Raw genomic sequence first — 6000 nt, 5'->3', positions numbered from 1 at the left:
AATGCTGCTCCAGCCCCTTTCAAAAATACCTTTCGGTTGCTTTGAAGCTTCAGCTTATAACTTTCTACTAAATTTTCACTATTTTCAGCTTTTTTAGCATGGTCAGCTATCCCCATTCAGGTTTTCAGCATTCTCACTGCTGTTTCGCAGGAACAGCCTTTTCTAGTTATTATTATATCAACTTCTTAGTTCTTCCGCCGTTTTTTGGCCTTTAACTCGTTCTGCATACTTTAACCGATTCCTACAACTTTTGTATCAAAACGTTCAGCTCCTTCAGGAGATGATGGCTATGACTTTTGGTATTTCTCACTTTTATACTTTTTAAGACATTAAGGTTTTTGTGCAAATTATTCTCCCATTAAAAGTAATGGTAAATCCTTTCAAATCATTAAAAAGCTTCCTCCTCTTTCAAACGTAACTACTTCAGCTTACTTTCAGCTAGAGACACCATTCAACCTTTAAAATGTTCACAAGACATTCAGCTATTCCCAAATGATTCAGCTTTTTCAAATGTTCAGCCAATTTTGAATTATGACAGTTTGAAATACATTAAAATGTTTGCTCCTTCTTGATTTTTATGAATGAGCAGCAAGCAGAGTGGCACACTCTGCTTACTGCTCTTTTTCTGATATTCAACTAATTTGTCAAACAAATTACTCTAACGTTCATATAGTTTAACTTACAGAAACAAGTTATACCTTAAAATGTAGGAAAAATTGTCCTCTTTCAGCCAATGTAACTACTAAAGAGCTCACATTTACAGATTTTCAGCTATGAGCCTTGAAGCGAGAGCAGCCTTTCAAATTCTCTCACTAACTTCAATGGAGAGGTGAGTAAAATCAGTCAGAGAAAGCAAGAAGGAACAAGATTTTGAAACTGCCGATAGAGTCGTATTTCTGACCGCACAGACATATAAATGACATCTCTGGTTTCGGCAGAGTCTTGGGTCTCGGAAAATATCCTTATATTTTGGATTGGACGTATAGTTTTGCGTCTAGGTCAACTTGTTTGAGGTGTGGATGCTAGGTAAATGTTCGTTTTTCTCTCTGCCTAGCTCGTTAGCTATCACAGCTGCGCCATCACCGTGGCAACCAAACAAACAAGCACCAGGAAAGCAAAAGGAACACGTTTTTGAAACTGCAGGTAGAGTCGTATTTCTGACTGCACAGACATATAAAGAATATCTCTGGTTTCGGCAGAGTCTTGGGTCTCGGAAAATATCCTTATATTTTGGATTGGACGTACAGTTTTGCGTCTAGGTTATCTTGTTTGAGGTGTGGATTCTAGCTACATTTCTCTTATTCTCTGCCCTCAGCGCATTAGCAATCATAGCTGCACCATCACCGTAACGACAGACACGCACCACTCAGTCTCTCACACAGGTGATTGGTACGTTTACTTGACCATGAGAAACACGATTACTAGCAATTGTCGGTTTATGCCAATAATACGATTACTCCGTTTACATGTGTAATTAGTTATGCGATTACTCAATAAACGCGTCTACATGATTCTTTTTTATTAATCGTTGTATGCTCCACGGACAAAACTTGCACCATCATCCTTCTGCAACAAAGTGTCGCCGTGTCTTCCTGTATCGGCTCTACTGCTGTATGTTTCATTCCATCAACACATTGAATCCTACTAAGAAAGCCGAGTAAACGCATAGGCTACATCTGCTACTGCTAATACTATCCCAACTATAATTTAATCTGTTAAAACGATAATATTCTTGTTATGACTAGCTAGCCTACTTCTTCTTCTGTTTAACAGTTCAGCTTTCAGCTTCTCCCACATTGTAGGCTATTTTAGCTCTTAGCTTTGTTAATATGATGCAGTTCAGCTTCCACACTGCCTCTTGTGTGACTCACACATTTTTGAAATTCATTTCAGCTTGCGGGTATTTTCTAATTTCTCACTTTTATACTTTTTAAAATATAAAGGGTTTTGTGCAAATTATTCTCCCTTTAAAAGTAATGGTAAATCCTTTCAAATCATTGTTGGAATGCTGCTCCAGCCCCTTTCAAAAATACCTTTCGGTTGCTTTGAAGCTTCAGCTTATAACTTTCTACTAAATTTTCACTATTTTCAGCTTTTTTAGCATGGTCAGCTATCCCCATTCAGGTTTTCAGCATTCTCACTGCTGTTTCGCAGGAACAGCCTTTTCTAGTTATTGTGAGAATGCTGTTAAGCATTCTCACTATTGTTTTCCTGTTTCTCTTTATTATTGTGAGAATGCTGTTAAGCATTCTCACTATTGTTTTTCAACTTCTCAGTTCTTCCGCCGTTTTTTGGCCTTTAACTCGTTCTGCATACTTTAACCGATTCCTACAACTTTTGTATCAAAACGTTCAGCTCCTTCAGGAGATGATGGCTATGACTTTTGGTATTTCTCACTTTTATACTTTTTAAGACATTACGGTTTTTGTGCAAATTATTCTCCCATTAAAAGTAATGGTAAATCCTTTCAAATCATTAAAAAGCTTCCTCCTCTTTCAAACGTAACTACTTCAGCTTACTTTCAGCTAGAGACACCATTCAACCTTTAAAATGTTCACAAGACATTCAGCTATTCCCAAATGATTCAGCTTTTTCAAATGTTCAGCCAATTTTGAATTATGACAGTTTGAAATACATTAAAATGTTTGCTCCTTCTTGATTTTTATGAACGAGCAGCAAGCAGAGTGGCACACTCTGCTTACTGCTCTTTTTCTGATATTCAACTAATTTGTCAAACAAATTCCTCTAACGTTCATATAGTTTAACTTACAGAAACAAGTTATACCTTAAAATGTAGGAAACATTGTCCTCTTTCAGCCAATGTAACTACTAAAGAGCTCACATTTACAGATTTTCAGCTATGAGCCTTGAAGCGAGAGCAGCCTTTCAAATTCTCTCACTAACTTCAATGGAGAGGTGAGTAAAATCAGTCAGAGAAAGCAAGAAGGAACAAGATTTTGAAACTGCCGATAGAGTCGTATTTCTGACCGCACAGACATATAAATGACATCTCTGGTTTCGGCAGAGTCTTGGGTCTCGGAAAATATCCTTATATTTTGGATTGGACGTATAGTTTTGCGTCTAGGTCAACTTGTTTGAGGTGTGGATGCTAGGTAAATGTTCGTTTTTCTCTCTGCCTAGCTCGTTAGCTATCACAGCTGCGCCATCACCGTGGCAACCAAACAAACAAGCACCAGGAAAGCAAAAGGAACACGTTTTTGAAACTGCAGGTAGAGTCGTATTTCTGACTGCACAGACATATAAAGAATATCTCTGGTTTCGGCAGAGTCTTGGGTCTCGGAAAATATCCTTATATTTTGGATTGGACGTACAGTTTTGCGTCTAGGTTATCTTGTTTGAGGTGTGGATTCTAGCTACATTTCTCTTATTCTCTGCCCTCAGCGCGTTAGCAATCATAGCTGCTCCATCGCCGTGGCAACCAAACAAACACGCACCAGGAAAGCAAAAGGAACACGTTTTTGAAACTGCAGGTAGAGTCGTATTTCTGACTGCACAGACATATAAAGAATATCTCTGGTTTCGGCAGAGTCTTGGGTCTCGGAAAATATCCTTATATTTTGGATTGGACGTACAGTTTTGCGTCTAGGTTATCTTGTTTGAGGTGTGGATTCTAGCTACATTTCTCTTATTCTCTGCCCTCAGCGCGTTAGCAATCATAGCTGCTCCATCGCCGTGGCAACCAAACAAACACGCACCAGGAAAGCAGAAGGAACACGTTTTTGAAACTGCAGGTAGAGTCGTATTTCTGACTACACATACATATAAAGAATATCTCTGGTTTCGGCAGAGTCTTGGGTCTCGGAAAATATCATTAGATTTTGGATTGGACGTACAGTTTTGCGTCTAGGTTATCTTGTTTGAGGTGTGGATTCTAGCTACATTTCTCTTATTCTGTGCCCTCACCGCGTTAGCAATCATAGCTGCACCATCACCGTAACGACAGACACGCACCACTCAGTCTCTCACACAGGTGATTGGTACATTTACTTGACCATGAGAAACACGATTACTAGCAATTGTCGGTTTATACCAATAATACGATTACTCCGTTTACATGTGTAATTAGTTATGCGATCAATAAACGCGTCTACATGATTCTTTTTTATTAATCGTTGTATGCTCCACGGACAAAACTTGCACCATCATCCTTCTGCAACAAAGTGTCGCCGTGTCTTCCTGTATCGGCCCTACTGCTGTATGTTTCATTCCATCAACACATTGAATCCTACTAAGAAAGCCGAGTAAACGCACTCAATGGTAGGCTACATCTGCTACTGCTATTACTATCCCAACTATAATTTAATCTGTTAAAACGATAATATTCTTGTTACGACTAGCTAGCCTACTTCTTCTTCTGTTTAACAGTTCAGCTTTCAGCTTCTCCCACATTGTAGGCTATTTTAGCTCTTAGCTTTGTTAAGATGATGCAGTTCAGCTTCCACACTGCCTCTTTTGTGTGACTCACACATTTTTGAAATTCATTTCAGCTTGCGGGTATTTTCTCATTTCTCACTTTTATACTTTTTAAAATATTAAGGTTTTTGTGCAAATTATTCTCCCTTTAAAAGTAATGGTAAATCCTTTCAAATCATAGTTGGAATGCTGCTCCAGTCCCTTTCAAAAATACCTTTCGGTTGCTTTGAAGCTTCAGCTTATAACTTTCTACTAAATTTTCACTATTTTCAGCTTTTTTAGCATGGTCAGCTATCCCCATTCAGGTTTTCAGCATTCTCACTGCTGTTTCGCAGGAACAGCCGTTTCTAGTATCAACTTCTTAGTTCTTCCGCCGTTTTTTGGCCTTTAACTCGTTCTGCATACTTTAACCGATTCCTACAACTTTTGTATCAAAACGTTCAGCTCCTTCAGGAGATGATGGCTATGACTTTTGGTATTTCTCACTTTTATACTTTTTAAGACATTAAGGTTTTTGTGCAAATTATTCTCCCATTAAAAGTAATGGTAAATCCTTTCAAATCATTAAAAAGCTTCCTCCTCTTTCAAACGTAACTACTTCAGCATACTTTCAGCTAGAGACACCATTCAACCTTTAAAATGTTCACAAGACATTCAGCTATTCCCAAATGATTCAGCTTTTTCAAATGTTCAGCCAATTTTGAATTATGACAGTTTGAAATACATTAAAATGTTTGCTCCTTCTTGATTTTTATGAATGAGCAGCAAGCAGAGTGGCACACTCTGCTTGCTGCTCTTTTTCTGATATTCAACTAATTTGTCAAACAAATTCCTCTAACGTTCATATAGTTTAACTTACAGAAACAAGTTATACCTTAAAATGTAGGAAAATTTGTCCTCTTTCAGCCAATGTAACTACTAAAGAGCTCACATTTACAGATTTTCAGCTATGAGCCTTGAAGCGAGAGCAGCCTTTCAAATTCTCTCACTAACTTCAATGGAGAGGTGAGTAAAATCAGTCAGAGAAAGCAAGAAGGAACAAGATTTTGAAACTGCCGATAGAGTCGTATTTCTGACCGCACAGACATATAAAGGACATCTCTGGTTTCGGCAGAGTCTTGGGTCTCGGAAAATATCCTTATATTTTGGATTGGACGTATAGTTTTGCGTCTAGGTCAACTTGTTTGAGGTGTGGATGCTAGGTAAATGTTCGTTTTTCTCTCTGCCTAGCTCGTTAGCTATCACAGCTGCGCCATCACCGTGGCAACCAAACAAACAAGCACCAGGAAAGCAAAAGGAACACGTTTTTGAAACTGCAGGTAGAGTCGTATTTCTGACTGCACAGACATATAAAGAATATCTCTGGTTTCGGCAGAGTCTTGGGTCTCGGAAAATATCCTTATATTTTGGATTGGACGTACAGTTTTGCGTCTAGGTTATCTTGTTTGAGGTGTGGATTCTAGCTACATTTCTCTTATTCTCTTCCCTCAGCGCGTTAGCAATCATAGCTGCACCATCACCGTAACGACAGACACGCACCACTCAGTCTCTCACACAGGTGATTGG

The sequence above is a fragment of the Osmerus eperlanus genome, chromosome 1, assembly GCF_963692335.1.
Source record: "Osmerus eperlanus chromosome 1, fOsmEpe2.1, whole genome shotgun sequence".
Taxonomy (NCBI): Eukaryota; Metazoa; Chordata; class Actinopteri; order Osmeriformes; family Osmeridae; genus Osmerus; species Osmerus eperlanus.
The sequence above is the reverse complement of the archived record's forward strand: the minus strand, read 5'-3'. Positions refer to the sequence as shown.